Here is an 18,376-nt window from a genome sequence, read left to right as displayed (position 1 = left end):
CGCAAATCAGAATGGCGCTCAGCTCTCTCCCCTGCTGCCAGTAGTTACTGAATGAAATCTATTTACACTGTTTCAACGGATGTCCAGCTGTGTTTCTGTTTGACACCCTATATGGGATTAAATAGAATAATTAGATAAATTCCTTGTCCGCAAAAAAATGCATAACCCAATATTGAAAACAAGATATACAAAATTAAAGGAGCAGAATGAGATGAGTGCCATAATAGAATTGAGTAGGAAAGAAAGTTTAGCAGTTGGCAGATTCTTAGGGAGGGATTCTTAGATTGGCAAAGGGATTAGATCAAATCATTTCTAAGTTAGCTTCTAATATTTTACCTTGAATTCCTCTCAACAAGTAGCTATTGGTTGGGGACACCCTTCCTAGGCCTTCCCAAATGATTTTTCCTTTTCTCCTTTCTCTCCAAGGTTGGCAGTTACAAATCACCAGTGACAGCCAGGTGAGACTTAGGGATGGGGATTACTTAGTATCCTGACTCTTAAACCCCAACAGAGAAATGGGTTGAAGGAATAGGGTATTTCTTCTTCTTCTTTTTTCAAAAGATTTATTTGTTATTTATTTGATAGAGAAAGAGCAAACAAGTGAGAGAGGCAGAGTGAGAGGAAGAGAGAATCTCAAGCAGACTCCGAGCTGAGCATGGAGCATGATGTGGGGCTTGATGTCATGACCCTGAGATTATGATCTGAGCCGAAACCAAGAGTTGGACACCTAACAGACTGAGCCACCAATGCACCCCAGGAGCGGGAATACTTCAGTGTTGTTTCCCAACTCTTTTTCTCTCTGTTGGTACATTTAATACAATGTTAATGTATAAATTGTGGGGTACACACTGAAAGCTTAATGAAGTCCAAGATTGATTATTTAACAAAAATCAAAACCAAAACACTGCCTCATTCCTTTTAGCCTTGGGGCTGAGAAATTGTCTCATGAGAGAATGCCAACTCCATGGGAAGACAACTGGCACAATGTTGGCTTTGTTCTTTCACAGAGCTTCTCAGCTGATGCGATCTGCTTATTAGCTCAGGAAAGATTCTCTGTGACTTGACTTTAGAGAAGGTGGAATCATCAAACAGAAAAATCACAATGTCATTCAGTTACTCTCCAGGTCTTAAAAATTACTTTTTAAAAATGGTATCTCTCCTTCTTGATAAACTAGTTACCAGCAATGATTATAAATGGCTGCTAAAATATTAAGTGAAAGCTAATAGGGTACTTCACAATGGATGGATCAGGCTAAATCAGATGCCTAGACCTGACTAACCAATTTTAACATCACAGAAAGGGAGACTAATAGCCAGATGTCCTCCTGCTGGAGAGAGATGTCACCACCTACGAAGTAGTCTTGTTCCCCGAAAAAAAAGAAAAGAAAGAAATCAAACTTGAATCTGATCAAGCCCTTTACCACCAGTTTACATCAAATACAGAAAAACCCAGAACATGCTACAAGACACCACAGGAATGCAATGTGACAAATCCAGAATGTTGCCATTCCACAGAACAAATGATGTCTGGTTCTTCCACAAATACACTGTACGAGGGTTAAAAGGGGCAGGGGGGCAGGAGAGAAGAAGAGGGCACCTGTAAGTCAGATGATACCTAAGAGACATATCAAAGTGCAGATATTGTTTAGGTGCTAATTCAAACAATCCATTATGAAAAATCACCACTTATGAGCAGAAAAAATTGAAACACTGATTGGATATAGGATCCTGGAGAATCACTGCTCATCTTTTTTTTTTTTTTTTTTTTTTTTAGATTTTTATTTATTTATTTGACAGAAATCACAAGTAGGCAGAGAGGCAGGCAGAGAGAGAGGGGGAAGCAGGCTCCCTCCGGAGCAGAGAGCCCGATGCTGGGGCACCTTGCCAAGGTGCCCCCCAGGCAAGGATTCTAATAGGGACTGGGGTCATCCTAGAGTTGCGCCTCACACTGCTAGAAGCCATGCTAGAGCTTGGTGTCTCCTAGTGCACAGATTTGGGTGAAGTTTGTTATGTTACTTTAACCCACTGTGCCACCCAGGCGCCCCATCATTGCTTATTTTTAAAGTGTGATAATGGTATTGTGGTTATACTTTTTAAGGAACCTTATCTTTCAGAAACATACTAAAATATATGCATATGAAATGCTAATCTGAGATTTGTTTTAGAATGATGGACTGGGAGTAAGGGTGCACAAGTGGGTGGGGGTATGAATGAAACAAGATCGGCCATGAGCTACAATTGTTGAAACTGGGTAATGGGTCTGTAGAGGTTCTTTATGCCATCTGCTCTACTTCTGTATGTATTTATTATCCATAATAAAAACTATTTTTTCTTAACTAGGCAACAGAAATGCAACAGGAATATCTCCTTATGTCTAAAGGCAGCTTGCGCATGGAATAGCTGCAAGTGCTAATGTCGATTCTTTTTTTTCTTTTTTCTTTTTTCTTTTTTTTAACCGCAGGGTTAAAACTCAAGATCCTGAGATGAAGGTCTGAGCTGAGATCAAGATTGGAACGCTTAACCAACTGGGCCACTTAGGCACCCCACTAATGTGGAAATTTTATTTTAATTGCTAAGTTCACATTTGGGCCTTGCCCAGCAAGTTGTCCTCCATTTCTTGTTTTTTGTTTTGTTTTTTTTTATTTTTTATTTATTTATTTTTTTATTTTTTTTTGGTATGTTTTGTTTTTTTTTTAATTTATGTAAGTGATTTTCACACGCAACATGGGGCTCAAACTAACAACCCAGAGATCAAGAGCTGCTTGCTCTTGGGGCACCTGGGTGGCTCAGTGGGTTAAGCCTCTGCCTTCAGCTAGGGTAATGATCCCAGGGTCCTGGGATCGACTCCCACATCGGGTTCTCTGCTAAGCAGGGAGCCTGCTTGCTCCTCTCTCTCTGCCTGCCTCTCTTCCTACTTGTGATCTCTGTCAAATAAATAAATAAAATCTTAAAAAAAAAAAAAAAAAAGAGTTGCTTGCTCTTCCAACCAAGTCAGCCAGCACCCTAGTTGCTTATATTTTCTTTCTTTTTTAAGATTTTATTTATCTGACAAGAGAGAGCATATACACAAGCAGGGGGAACAACAGGCAGAAGAAGCAGCAGGCTCCCCGCCAAGCAGGGAGCCCAATGTGGGACTGGATCCCAGGACGCTGGGATCATGACCTGAGCTAAAGGCAGCCACTTAACCAACTGGGCCACCCAGGCACCCCATAGTTTCTTATATTTTCTAGACTTTTAATATTGCATTGGCAAAAAGAAAAAAATAAAGAATAATATTTTTTTCAGTTACATCTCAGTGTAATTATTTAGATTTTTTTTAAATATTCATTGTGACTTTTTAAACAGGCTATAACCCAAATATATTAAAACACTAAAGTAAACCACAGAACTAAAAGCAACTTACCTTCCTTTAACACTAGGAAAGTCAACAACATTAACTTAACCCCCTTGTGTGTTTTTTTTTTTTTTTTTGAAGATTTTATTTATTTGACAGAGATCACAAGTAGGCAGAGAGGCAGGCAGAGAGAAGAGGAAGCAGGCTCCATGCTGAGCAGAGAGCCCGATTCAGGGCTCAATCCCAGGACCCTGGGATCATGACCTGAGCTGAAGGCAGAGGCTTAACCCACTAACCACCCAGGCACCCCTAACTTACCCCTTTTGAGACATATGTATTGTCTCCCAAAACTCAAGAGACATCACCTACCCCGCAGTGCATATGAATTCAGATTGATGTTGCTACTAAACTCTTTAAAAACTATTTGAAATACTGAAACAGCACTGGAAAATTTCTGAAAATTAAGCATAAAGAAGCCACTTGGAATCACACCAAAAGCTAATTACATTTTAGGGGACTAGTTGAGCTAGCTGTAATCAGCAACTCAAGGTTTTCTATTAACTCACTGACTATGAATTACATTTTAAACTAATCACCTTGTTTATTTCTGCTAAAATTTCAAAAATGGAATAATCTGTTGCCTATCTCTGCCCTGCTGAGTTCTCTTTTTCGAAGCAGGAGGAAAACCAAAATGAATTATTTACCAATTTTCTACCATGAATTTCTGCTAACAAACAGGACGAAAGCCACTAGGATCTCTTGCCCACAAAATGAAAAGGGAAAACACAGGAATTCAGCTTGAACAATTCAGTCATGAAGTTGCATTAACAGGCTGGTGACTATGGGAGATGGAAGGGGCAGCTTCTAGGGGTCAGGCGAGCATTTAATGGCACCTGCAAAAACTGGGTACCTCTTAAAATCTAAATCTTCATTTTTATCAAGAAAAAAATGAGTGTTGTAAGGGCAAACATATACACAGATTCTGTTTCTTGCCTTTGAAAAAAACGGTTTCGGCTAAGAAATAACATGAGCCTAACCTATTTCCTTATCCTAGGAAGATGCCTAGGAGAAGTACATAGGAAAAAATCATGCATTGCAAGCAGAAATATATAGCTCTTCCTTGTTTTATATAAAAATGTTATTGCTCAAAGGATCCTTCTTTCTCATTCCCTAAAAAGTCCTTCATTGTTTCATAAATACAGGACACCTATTATATACGCACAGTCCTCTTGGGAGCAGCATTGGCTAACACTGTCGATAGACCGACCACAGTACAAACCATCTTTACCACCACTGTGGAGCACCCCCACTGCCCTGACTCTGCCTCTAGCTTCTGGGTTTTGGTGATCTGTCCTAAAATCCCTACACTGTCCCCTATTTTCTGCTCTTGAATTACCATTGATGCTTCAAAAAGGTCTCCGCAGTCTCACTGTGCCCCAGCAATAATGACAGGACTTTTTTAGGCATAACCTGCTTATTATCATTGTTAGCATCTTCTCCTCCCTCCTATCATCTTCTCCAGAACTAACCACAGAAAGCTGCCTCTTGCACTACCCTTCTCCATAAACAGAACATCCTTCCTGGAATTCAAGAGATGTTGAGTGATTACTCTATGTACTTTTCTAGGTGGACAGGTAGTATCTGATCCCCTGTTGTTCAGAAGGGCATTTTCACAGCTTTGATGGTAAGAACGCATACACACATGACATGGTTGAGTAACTGTGAAATATAAAGATCAAATTTCAGTGGAGTTCTAAGAAATGAGAGATTAGTGAAAAATGGAGGATTTGGAGATGACGTCCTAGAATCTGCAGATTTTAACTGATAGAGATGGAAGATGGACAGTCCAGGCAGAGCTCCCAAATGGCTTCAAACTGTACACAAACAGGACATTTTTTTTTTAAGATTTTATTTATTTATTTGACAGAGAGAGAGGTCATAGGTAGGCAGAAAGGCAGGCAGAGAGAGAGAGGGTAAGCAGGCTCCCTCCGCTGAGCAGAGAACCCGATGTGGCCTTGATCCCAGGACCCTGAGATCACAACCCAAGCTGAAGGCAGAGGCCCAACACACTGAGTGCCACCCAGGCACCCCAGGACACTTTTTGAGGACAGTTAACAATACGGGTCATATTAGAGTACAGAATTAAAAATGTGTAATATAAAAATTTTAAAATGACTCCTGCTAAAATGTCCAAAAGGAAAAATATCATGACAGTGTTGGGCAAGGTTGTGGAGAAATGGGAACTATGAAACACTACATAAACTGATGAAGCCCCTTTGGAGAATGGTGGGCAGCTTCATGATAGCACATTAAATGCACACATGATCTAGCAAGTCTACTCCAGAGTTTATATCCAACAGCACTGCACAGAGATGTTTCCCAAAAGACATTCACAACATTGTTCACAACTCTTAAAGGTCCGAAACTGGAGACAACCAGATGTCCATCTACAATAAAAGGACACATACATTGTAATAGACCCATTCAAAGGAAATCTATTTGGCAATAAGAATGAATGCAACTGGGGCACCTGGGTGACTCCATCTGTTAAGTGTCTGCCGCCTTCGGCTCAGGTCATGATCCCAGGGTCCTGGGATCGAGACCACATTGGGCTCGCTGCTTAGTGGGAAGCCAGCTTCTCCCTCTCCCACTCCCCCTGCTTGTGTTCCCTCTCTGTCTCTCTTTGTCAAATAAATAAATAAAAATAAAATCTTAAAAAAAAAAAAAAGAATGAATGCAAGAACATCATCACAGTATTAGAGAACAGAAACAGAAGACACACAAGAAAAGGAAATCAGGGAAAACCATCTATAGACAAGGACAGGGTGATTGAAAGCAGGACCTGACCTGCAGGACACAGCGCTGGGGCAGAAAACCATAGGGCAACCCCAGCTAAATGGACTGTATAGATGGATGGCAGTCTGTCACCTTCATCCTTTTGCTCCTCCATAACAGAGTAGAAGGCACCAGGACCTTCTAGGCTTTCCAGGACTGAGGTCCAGAAGTACCACTAAACACCTGCTGCTTCAGCACCTTGGAACAGAGATGGGAAGACCATTTCTGAACACTTAGTGAAACTGGAAAAGACATCTAAATGACTCTTGCCAGCTTCTCACAGCATTTATTTTAAAGTTCTAGTGGATTATAAGAACTAATGGTCTAACCAAACCTGGTCGATTAAAGGTAGGGCTATTTTGGGGTGACTGGGAGCTCAGTAAGTTAAGCATCTGGGTCTTGATTTCAGCTCAGGTCACAATCTCAGGGTGGTGAGATTGAGCACCCTGTTGCGCTTCACACTGAGCCTGGAGCCTGCCTGAGAATTCTCTCTCCCTCTCCCTCTCCACCTCCATACTTCCTGCACTGCATGCTCACTTTCTTTGTCAAATAAACAAACAAACAAACAAATAAATAAATGTAGGTCTATTTTAAAAATTCCCATAAGTATCTAAATTCTTATTAAGAATTCTTATATTCTTGGGGCGCCTGGGTGGCTCAGTGGGTTAGAGCCTCTGACTTCGGCTCAGGTCACGATCCCAGGATTCTGAGATCGAGCCCCACATCGGGCTCTCTGCTCAGCAGGGAGCCTGTTTCCTCCTCTCTCTCTGCCTGCCTCTCTGCCTACTTGTGATCTCTGTCTGTCCAATAAGTAAATAAAGTCTTTAATATATATAGATAGATATAAAAGAATTCTTATATTCTTATTAATTCTTTTCATTAAGATGGAAAACAAGAGTAAAACCAGGCTTCTCGTGAACCCAAAACAAGTGGCTACCATTACGCAAGGTAGCACCCTCTCTTTAGGCCACAGGCCTTCATCACAGCTGCCCCGTTCCTCCCTGTATTCCCTCCAATTCATGGGCTTCTTGGGTATCTGTTTGAGACTGAGACTGGAGCATGGCCCCCACCTCTCCTTTTCTCTTGTCTGTACATACTTGTCACTACAGTCTTCCTGGCTCTCTCTCAGGTATCCAGTCCCTGAGGGCAGCACCTGTCAGCTCGCCTCACCTTCTGGAACCTACTCTCACAGGCTGCTGAAATCCAGCCCTGGCCGACCCTTCCAGTTCCATCCTCTGACAAACCCTGCCTGTCACAGCCGGCTGCTTGGCCAAGCTGGGTCCCTCTCTGTGCTCCCACAGACTCACCCAGGCATACACACTGCCCTGTCCCTGGGTGTTCGTGTATCTGCTGCCCCCTGAAAGCAGAAGCTCCTAGGGGCAGGGCTGTGTCTTGCAGATTGTTATTTCCCCAGCACCTCGTTCTTTAAATGGATGGATTTGGTGGGTTTTAAGAAATTAACCTGGTATCAGGGCACCTGGGTGGCTCAGTGGGTTAAGCCTCTGCCTTCAGCTCAGATCATGATCTCAGGGTCCTGGGATCAAGACCCACATTGGGCTCTCTGCTCAGCGGGGAGCCTGCTTCTCTCTCTCTCTCTCTCTCTGCTTGCCTTTCTGCCAGCATGTGATCTCTCTCTCTGTCAAATAAGTAAATAAAATCTCAAAAAAAAAAAAAAAAAGAAATTAACCTGGTATTAAAACAATACCTAAAAATCTGAAAATATTCCCATTTTATACTTTCATTTTTGGCCTGAGGCAAACACATAGCTTTATATGGGCCTACAAGAGATACCTGCTGGCTTTCCAGCTGTCCAGCCAGGTAGCTGAATGGTGAAGACTGAAGATTCTGCTTTTGGGTGGCCCCCTCAGCACCTAGCATGGGCTAGCTCATGCACACCAGCAAAGAGTGAGGAGTGTCTGAGGAAAGACGTCTCCCCTCAATGTCACAGAAGCATCATTAAAAAGCTATGCCAGCCTTACATTTTCTTATTTTATATTAAACTACAATAAATACAGTGTAAATGAGAACTCTTGTTAGCATGGATAAATAAAAAAGTGAATCTGAAACATCATTAGGTCTCTCTGACCTTTTTTTTTTTTTAAAAAAGATTTTATTTATTTATTTGACAGAGAGAGATCACAAGTAGGCAGAGAGGCAGGCAGAGAGAGAGAGTGGAGGAAGCAGACTCCCTGCTGAGCAGAGAGCCCGATTCGGGACTCGATCCCAGGACCCTGAGATCATGACCTGAGCCGAAGGCAGCGGCTTAACCCACTGAGCCACCCAGGCGCCCTCTCTGACCTTTTAAATGTGCCATTAATACAGTTATTCTATTAGCAGAGACAGCCTCACTAGAGTAGAAAAAAAATAATTTCAACATGCAAGACTGTCACAGCAGCAGCTTCTCACCCATATAATCTCTTTTAAAAAAAAAAAAAAAGGTAAATAACACATTCTGCAAAAGAAATGCTTGGTTCATTTCTTACCTAAGGTCTTTTTCTTTCCGTAAAGCATTTAACAACATCTTTATTTCTCTCTCAGAGCACACGTTTGACTTCCACTGAGCGAACAAGTACTAATTCCTTACTATGCATCATCAAAGATTTCCAGATTCCCACAGAGGAATCCTATTGGTATACTAATGAACCACATCCAATAACATTAAAAATCCCTTAAACATGTACAACATTTTCTAGTACACCAAGTATCAGCACAGAAGGATTAGCTGATCCTCATACAATCTCTGCGAAGTGGGTATCAGCTTCATTGTTGCAGCTGGGGAGCAGCCTTATGGAGGCTGTGACTCGCTCAGTGTCCCACAGCAAATAAGACACTGTTTGCAGGCTTCACGTGGAATCTGCCACCCATTCATGCAGTCTCCCATTCTCACATCTTTATTGACGTAGAGAGGAAAGACAATGGATTGAATATTGGTTCTTCATGGAAAAGCCCCTGTCTGAGACCCTGACTTATTTCTTGAACAGGAAAGCCCAGATGAATTTCAGCTTTTCTATTAAACCAAAAACAAACAAACAAACAAACAAAACTCTAGCTTTCAGTTAAAGCAGGGCTGACAAAAACTTAAAGCCAGTGTGTGATTCCCTCTACAGAATACTCAACAGATAACTTACACTGAAACACATAGTTGTTAGAGCACTGCACAGCAAGAAATAGAGTCCTTAAATAAAAACCTTGGGCTTGGCATTGTATTTGTTATGAAAAGTGCACTCTGTCTTGAAGTTCCAGTGTTAGGCAAAAAGAAGAAAATCGTTTCTTTAGTTTTTTACCACTTTCTCAGGGATTTAATATTATAACAGAAACAGAAATGTAGGCTTAAAGGCTTATATAAGTTTTCTTCAAGAAGTAAAGTATCGAGGGGCACCTGCATGGCTCAGTGGGTTGGGCCTCTGCCTTCAGCTCAGATCATGATCTCACGGTCCTGGGATAGAGCCCTGCGTCGGGCTCTCTGCTCAGTGGGGAGCCTGCTTCCCCCTCTCCATGCCTGCCTCTCTGCCTACTTGTGATCTCTCTGTTAAATAAGTAAATAAAATATTTTAAATTAAAAAAAAAAAAGAAGAAGAAGTAAAGTATCGATAAGTGACCCAGAAAGGCAATTTCCAACAACTGAGGTAGCAAGTGTCACCTCGCTAAGGACCTCCTTAGTGTTAGGACCTCCTAATACAAGGTCCTGTTGGTTGCTAAAGCATGAAAGGAACAGCTCATTTTGCATAGCTTATTTGAAACACAGGATGCATTTAAAAATAATAATTTAAATTTGAATTCAATTTGTTCAGAGTTTATTATGAAATAGTTCTTATGCTCGGGGCTCCAAGAGCTATAAATATTAGGAAGGCATACTGCCCTGAGGCTGTCACAATCAAAATCTAAGGTTCTGTTTGTGCCTGTTTGAAACTACCAACTCAAAATGGAAAGAGAACAAAAGCTTCCTTAGAAGGAAGATGCTGAGTTCTACATTCACCTTAGTATTTCTTATCTTGTTATTTTCCTACAAATACAAGCCTTAGCCTAGATTTCCAAACAGCAGAAACAGATCTACCCACTTAAGCAGATATATTCCACTTGCTTATCCAGGACCACATCTCATGAAAATACATGATGCTGGTAGTGGGCCTTTATATTTGTTCACTGAAAATCCCATTCTATTTATTTCCTGGACTTGAAAGACAACCATTTACAATATTATAAAGGCAATACTTCTTCCATCAAGCATACACAGCTTTACATCCTGTCCCCTTCCAATCTGTCAGATGGAAACCCAATTACTCGGGAGCAGCCATAGAAGAGGGGCCTTAATAGTGGATCATTGTGTTTTCTCTTCTGCAGGCTCCTGCCCTATGCAGAAGCCATAGTTAACTTGGGCTTTTGTTCTTAGGTTGAATCCAAGATTTACCAGACTGAATGTCAAAGGATCACATTTCTAAAGAGACTTAGATAGGGGCGCCTGGGTGGCTCAGTGGGCTAAGCCTCTGCCTTTGGTTCAGGTCATGATCTCAGGGTCCTGGGATTAAGCCCCCCATTGGGCTCTCTGCTCAGCAGGAAGCCTGCTCTCCACCCCCCTCCCCACCGGCCCTGCCGCTCTGCCTACTTGTGATCTCTTTCTTTCTCTGTCAAATAAATAAAATCTTTTTAAAATAAATAAATTAATAAATAAAGGGACTTAGATAAACAGGTGAGTAACTCCTGGGCTAAAGGACGATTCCGAGACAGAACAAGGCACACAGAAACCTGTCCCATCACTTCTCAAGGGCAGTGCACCAAAACTGTGGGAGCAGAATCTCTGTGCACTGGACCACAGAACTGATACTCAGGGTGATTCCCAAGTGCTTTAGAGACACAAGCAGGTCTGGCAACCCAGCTGGAGTAAAATCATCAAGCCCCGGAGGGCTGTAGTCAAGGCACAATTTGGGGTGTTGTGAGCATCCATGGTCTTGGGCTCTAAAGGACGTTTGTTTAGATGGGACCCAAATTCGAAGTTAGTCTTCATACCCAAAGGTGGAGTGCAGTACAAGTCCTCCCACCACTCAGAATCAGCTGAACGAAACAGGAGTTGGCAGCTTAGAAGAAACTACCCAAACCAGAGGCAGAGGACAGCAGAGGAGGGCAGTGGGGGTGGGCTCCACACACCATTTATTCCTCGCCAGCACGCTCATCCTTGGCCCTCCTCGGGCCAAGAGCCCAGTGCTTGGTCTAGGCCAGTGCTGTCCAATGGAAATACAATAAAAACATGCATCATTTCAAACTTTCTATGAGCTACATTAAAAAAGAATGAAACATGATAAATTAATTTTAGTAATATACTTTGTTTCAATGAATGTACTCAAAATATCATCTCAACATATAATCAGTATAAAATTTATCAGTGGTGTATTATAAATTTCTTCTTATAGGATTTCATCTCTAACATCCCAGGCAGACTTTATTTATCCTCACAGCACACCTCAATTCAGACTAGCCACATCTGAAGTCCTCAGTAGTGGTCTCATGACTTTTGGTTCCCATAGTGGGCATCACAGATCTAGACAATCACGCTGGCCCTCAGCCCCATCTTCCTCCTCTCCTATACTCAACTTGTCCCTGATTTTCAGGATTCCTGCTACAAAATCATGCCTCAATCCTGGGATAAAGGACAATTCTGAGACAGAAGAAGGTACACAGAAACCTCTCCCATCACTTCTCAAGGGTAGTGCACCAAAACTGTGGGAGCAGAATCTCTGTGCACTGGACCCCAGAACTGATACTCAGGGTGATTCCCAAGTGCTTTAGAGATATAAGCAGGTCTGGCAACCCAGCTGGAGTAAAAAGCTCTAGCTTTCCACTTTCCACTCTCAAATCCAATACCCAAATTTCCCACATGCAAAATTTTCAATCCCCAAGTTGCTGAAATCACTTCCCTGGTATCTTTTTACATTTACTTTTATTTTTTGTTCCTGTTTTAGTACACGTCACTCTTTCACCTCTGGTAAAAGAACTTCTGTCCTGGCCCTTGTTCCTACAGAAATTCCACAGGGGATGAGAGGGACTGGAGGGATTTGGACAAAAGAGAACAAAATTTTCTTAAACTGTAAAATATTTTTAAAAAAGTAATTTAATAAAATCTAAATTCAGAACAATTACAAAGAAGAAAATAGAGACGCTCCTGTGAGTTACATAAACAACACTATGGCCACAGCTGTGTGGGCATTCAAAACTGCAAGAATTGTGAAAGACCCAAGAGGAAAGCAGGAGAGCCAAGCTGACAAAAAAAACAGAGGACGCAGACAGACAGCCCCACAGACGGAGTTCCCTTTGATGCTTCTGGCTAAGCGCTTCACCACCTCACTAGAGAGGGACCTGAAAATCAATGCCAGAACCACAGTGCTCTATTTGTGTTTTCTTGTATATTTAAGCAAGTATATTTGTATTCTTGTATATATAAATATTCTTGTATATTTAATGCAAGTTAACCAGAAACCCCACAGCATAAATCCCATCATTCTCAAGGAAACATTTTGTTGCCTTTAGGAAGTTACAAGTAAGCAAAGCCTTACAGCTATTTTGAAGACAGGAAAGTAAACAAGGCACTGGATTGGGAGGAGGCTGCAAGTGACAATGACCATCACATTTCTGGTGTTCCTAGAGGGGGGTATCAGATGTGGACAACCCCCTCAGAAGGGCACCTCAATAAGGCTCACTCCTTTCCTCCTTCGGTGAGGGAAATAACCAGGACCACCATTCACTCATTCAACAATTTTCTCGAGATCTATTTTGCGCCAGGCTCTGAGTCGAAGCCTAGTAAGAGAACGAAATAATGTCAGGAGCCACCAGGGCAGCTGCCGCTCACAGAGCTATGAGCAAAACTATGCAGTAGCCTAAGTCTGCTTTTAGAACACACTTCTGGCCAACTCTCTGAGACCTACTTCTGTGAAATAGTCCCCTCTTTTGTCCTGATGTCACCCCAAACCCCTACCTGCTCCTCTGATGAACACTCACTGCAAAGCCACTAGGCTGCAGGCTCCCTCTCCCTCCCAGGTCAAAACACCAGACCCTGCATGTCAAGAAAAGAGCAATCTTATTGTAACAGTTCATGGTAGAAATAACTAAGTATACAGCCTGTGAGTGGGGAGCAGTCACTACGAGTTGTAGGGAAACCTTTCTGCAAGAGCTAGCACTTACCTGAGTCTTCATGAATGGGCTGTGCTGAGACTGAGAAAGAGACAGCATAGGTAAGTAGAATGCATGGGGGTCTGTGAAGGTCCCAGGATTCTGAGGTGGTATGTGGTGGTGGTTCAGGAAACATGCTTGAGAAGGTTCCAACAAGATCTTCCAGAACCAACAATGGATAAAGAATAAAAGGAAGGGCATTATAGGACTGGAAAGCAACATGTAAGAAAAACTCGGAGGTAAACGACAGTGGTACATTTAAGGAAATAAAGCAGGTTAGGCCAGTTAATGTCTAACCTTAGGGAGGAAGGGCAGAGGGGTATCAAGAGATGAGCCTAAAGAGAACCACCCTGGCCAAATTCCTTAGTCCTTATCCTAAAGGGTACAGGAAACCACTGACCTTTTAAATATTAAGCCAGTGAGGAATATCATCTGGAAATAGTGTGGAAGATGGATCTGAGGAGAGCAAAATATGGGGAGACAGACAAGTTAGGAGGATTTCAGTAATGCGCATGAGAGACCGTGAGGACCTTAATGAAAATGGTAGCAGCAGGGATGGATATTGTGACAAAATTCTAGAGACATTCATATCAAAGGTATAGAGCATGATTGCTTAAAGGTGAGGGATGAAAGGAAGGATGTAGACAATCATGATTACTAGGTTATCTGGCTGGGACTACTGGGCCCATGGGAACTTGCTTGTCAAGAGAAAGCTGTGCAAACTACAGTATCTCCTCCATTCTTTAAAAAGTCTACCTATGCTATTTTTCTCAGGTCTTAAATAGAAAAGTTTATAATTCAATGTTATGCCATTCAACTGATCCACACAAGCTCAGTTAATTATGAATTGAAAAATTTATTGATCAGTCACATCAAACTCCTGGCTGCTAATACAATCTGAATGTTTAGGTTAAAATGGAAATGTGAAAAATTAAGAGCCTTTATTACCAGTGTTTTCTGTTAATGATGATTCTCTCATACTTTACTGGTTTGCCTTGTGATCTGACGTGCTCAATGATCAAGTATAAGAGATCAAATTCTAAGTGGCTTCTAAATTATAGTTAACATAAACTGTACCAAAGTATAATTTTAAAAATATTAAAAATTTAATCCTTACATAAATACACAGTGAAAATAAAGGTTTTATAACCATTTAATAAGGCAACCAGACACTTGACAAAGCCAGTTTAAAAGAAAATCTGAGTTAGGCAAAGCCTTCTTAGATATAAGCTCAAGCAACAACAATAAAATAAGTTGAATTTCATCAAATTTAAAAACACTTGTGCTCAAAAGGACACCATCAAGAAAGGGAAACAACAACCCACAGAAAGGTAGGAAATGTTTATAAATCGTGTTATCTTTTTTTTTTTTTTTAAAGATTTTATTTATTTGACAGAGAAAGACACAGAGAGAGAGAAGGAACACAAGCGGGGGCAGGGAGGGCGGGGAGGGAGAAGCAGGCTTCCCACCCAGCAGGGAGCCCGATGTGAGACTTTATCTTAGGACCCTGGGATCATGACCTGAGCCGAAGGCAGACATTTAATGACTAAACCACCCAGGTGCCCCTAAATCATGTTCTCTGATAAACAACCTGTATCTAGAATATATAGAGAACTATTACAACTCAATAATATAAAGACACAATAATAAAACAAAACCCCTCAATAATAAAAATAATTAAAAATTGGTCAAGGGATCTGAATAGACATTTTTCTGAAGAAGGTAAAGAAGTGGCCAATATGCAGATGAAAAGATGTTCAACATCATTAGCATTTAGAGAAATGCAAATCAAAACCAGTGAAATACCATTTCATAGCCACTCGTATGGCTGTAATTCAAATACCAGAAAGATTGTCCAAAAAGACAAGTATTGGTGAGGATGTGGAGAAACTGGGCCCTCAAATACTGCTGCTGGCCATGTGAAATGGCGCGGTTGCCCTGGGAAGTAGTCAGGCAGTTCCTCACAAAGTGAAACACAGTCAACATCTAAGACTGGCCATCCCACCCCTAGGTACATGAGCTAGAGAAATGAAAACCTACAGTCACACAAAAACTATGAATGTTCATAGCAGCATTACTTGGGAACAGACATCAACAGAGGGAAAGTAGAAAGTGGTACAGCCACTTTTGGCATATTACTGGGGAATGAGAAAAGAACGAAGTATGCAACCCCGATGAATCCTGAGCACATTATGCTGAGTGAAAGAAGCCCGTCATAAAAGACCATACAGTATTTGAGTCCACTGATCTGACATGTCCAGAATCGGTAACTCAACAGGGACAAAAAGTAGATCAATGGTTATCTAGGAGTGGGGGACTGAGGTAAAATGGGGAGTAACTGCTAACAGATATAAGATCTCTTTTGGGGAAGATAAAAATGTTCTAAAATTGATTGTGATGATGGTTGCACAATTCTGTAAGTACAGAGAAAACCACTGGATTGTATACTTTTAAGCAGGTAAATTGTACAATAGGAAAATTACATGTCTATAAAAACTATTATATAGATATATATAAATAGAATAAATATATATACTAAAGTATACATATGTCAATATAATCAAATTAAATTTGAAAAACTGGGGTTACATAGTTCATGAAAAAAATAAAAAAGAATGAGACTGGTAAATTAGACACAAATTTGTTCAATTTATTGCCTACAAGGCAATTAAACTGTAACATTTGAAGTCTTATTTCCTACTATAGAAAACAAGAAATAATCACACTTATCCTATTCTGTATGTTAAGTTCTAAGGTGACAGAGTTGTAAAATATAATAGTATAGATACAAATAAGTCAAACTTCTATTCTTCTAGGTTTGTTACATTAGAGTAAATGTCACATAGTCATTTGTTATCTTATTCCCATGTCTTTGATAATTTTTCTTAACAAAGGATTCTCATGAGCAAACCACAATGATTTTGCAGCCCAGTGTCGGTAAATAGAAAATGACAGGGTATTTCTTCCTAGCTAACCACATGGAAACAATCTAAAAGTGAAGAAATCTCAAAACTAAAGCCCCAAGAAATCCCCTGAATGAAACAAAGGAAAACATGCCCAAGTAACTCTTAAAACTGTTAGGATTTTTTAATTTTTTATTTTTTAAAGATTTTATTTATTTAATTTACAGACAGAGATCACAAGCAGGCAGAGAGGCAGGCAGAGAGAGAGGGGGAAGCAGGCTCCCTGCTGAGCAGGGAGCCCGATGCAGGGCTTGATCCCAGGACCCTGGGACCATGACCTGAGCCAAAGGCAGAGGCTTTAACCCACTGAGCCACCCAGGCACCCCAGGTTTTTTTTAAACTACATATTAATAACTGTACTAACTATAGCAACATTTTATATTAATAACAATAACTATTGCAATATAGTAATAACTATAGTAGTTATTAAAGAAAGAGAGAGCTAGTTTGAAAATTCTCACCTGATAATAGAGGAAGTTATTACATCAACTTTAAATATTTGCAAGACAGAAAAAAAGATGCTATAAAAGTTGTTGGGTATTTATAAACCCAATAAAAGAGGTGGAGCATCAGTGAGGCAGACTGACATAAGCTGGAAGACAAACCTATGATTAGTAATGACGGGCTCATGGAGCCAGCTAAATCATAGCTAAATTGCATTGCTGATGAGAAGGAAAGAAAAACCAATAAAACTAGGAAACAGACCAAAGTAATCCAATTTAAGAATCATCAGCCTACTGGAGGTCAAATAATTATGCAAGCAGAGTAGAAATCTGACTTCAGAAAGAAATTAAAGACAATTTTCTGGATGCTCAATAGAGTCAATTATAATGCAGCTATCTTAGAGGTATATGAAAAGCCATTTATAGCAACTGTCATTGAAATGTCCCTGGGTATCCTCGTATTTTAAGCATGAAACACAGAAACAGAAAGATATGGTTTTGGGGGATGTGGGGATGAGCAGGGAGCCCAATGTTGGCCTCGATCTCATGACCTTGAGATCATGACCTGCGCCAGAAACAAGAGTTGGACAGTAATTTGACTGCATCACCCAGGAAAAAAGCTATGTTTTAAAAAATTAATTAACTGGGGCCCCTGGGTGGCTCAGTCAATTAAGCGTTCGACTCCTGCTTTCCACTCAGGTCATGATCTCAGGTTCCTGAGATAAAGCCCCACATTGGGCTCGGCGCTCAGCCTGGAGTCTGCTCATCTCTCTCCCTCTGCTCCTCCTCCTGCTCTCTCTCTCTTCCCCTACCCCCCCATGAATAAATAAAATCTTAAAAAAAAAAAAAATTAATTAATTAATTTGACAGAGAAAGAGGGAGAGAACACAAGTAGGGGGAGCAGCAAGCAGAGGGAGAGGGAGAAGAAGGCTCCCTGCCAAGCAAGGAGACAGATGCAGGGCTTGATTCCAGAACTCTGGGATGATGACCTGAGCCAAAGGCAGACACCTAACCAACTGAGCTACCCAGGTGTCCCAGAAAGCTATGCTTTAAAAAAGGGGGGGTGGGGTGGGGAATATAAACATGCTAGGGTGTTGTATTCTATCACTTTATACTGATTAAATTACCTAAGAATAGTTACATAGATGGATTCACAGACAGAAAGTCCTACATGAAATGTGTTTCAGACCCCTCTGAAAAATTATCTATATACCTTGGAAGTAAAAGGCAGAACCTGGCAAATGACTGGTCTAAGGTACTAATTTTGCCAGAGGTTACACCAAAGAATATTTTCTGCCACCAGCAGAGATAAAAATGCAACTGAAACCCCTAGCAGATAAGACGGCAGTGAGTTAGAGACCAAAGGCACCTTGTCCAGATGCTAAGGACCACCACCAGGAAGGCACTTGTTTACTGATGACAAAGACACTAATTAAATCACTGGTTGGTGAGTTCAGAACAGTCTGTTCTAGAGGTGAATGTAGCTATTTAAGGAGCTACAGAACCTGAAACAATTTATCAATGAGCTAAAAATATCCAGACAAGGATCTAGTGAGAGTTACCCAAAAAGGACAAGTAGATTGCAGCATCAACAAAAAGCTGGGTTAGAGATGTCAAGATTAATCAAACAACATTTTGAAAAA

General features: G+C 41.0%; 1 protein-coding gene and 1 long non-coding RNA gene across 3 annotated transcripts in view; one reads left to right on the top strand and one right to left on the bottom strand.

The window, feature by feature from the left end:
- The window catches only part of LOC132019540 (uncharacterized), a 26,587-nt gene extending 23,299 nt beyond the window's left edge, over positions 1-3,288 (top strand). The window contains exon 2 of the long non-coding RNA XR_009404799.1: positions 2,462-3,288. This is a non-coding gene — a long non-coding RNA (uncharacterized LOC132019540). The remainder of the gene's footprint in view (positions 1-2,461) is intronic.
- TMTC1 (transmembrane O-mannosyltransferase targeting cadherins 1) overlaps positions 1-18,376 on the bottom strand; it is a 266,298-nt gene that overhangs the window by 122,435 nt on the left and 125,487 nt on the right. The window lies entirely within an intron of this gene.

This window comes from Mustela nigripes, chromosome 6 (genome assembly GCF_022355385.1).
Source record: "Mustela nigripes isolate SB6536 chromosome 6, MUSNIG.SB6536, whole genome shotgun sequence".
In the NCBI taxonomy this organism is placed as follows: Eukaryota; Metazoa; Chordata; class Mammalia; order Carnivora; family Mustelidae; genus Mustela; species Mustela nigripes.
This window is presented reverse-complemented; position numbering and strand designations above follow the sequence as displayed.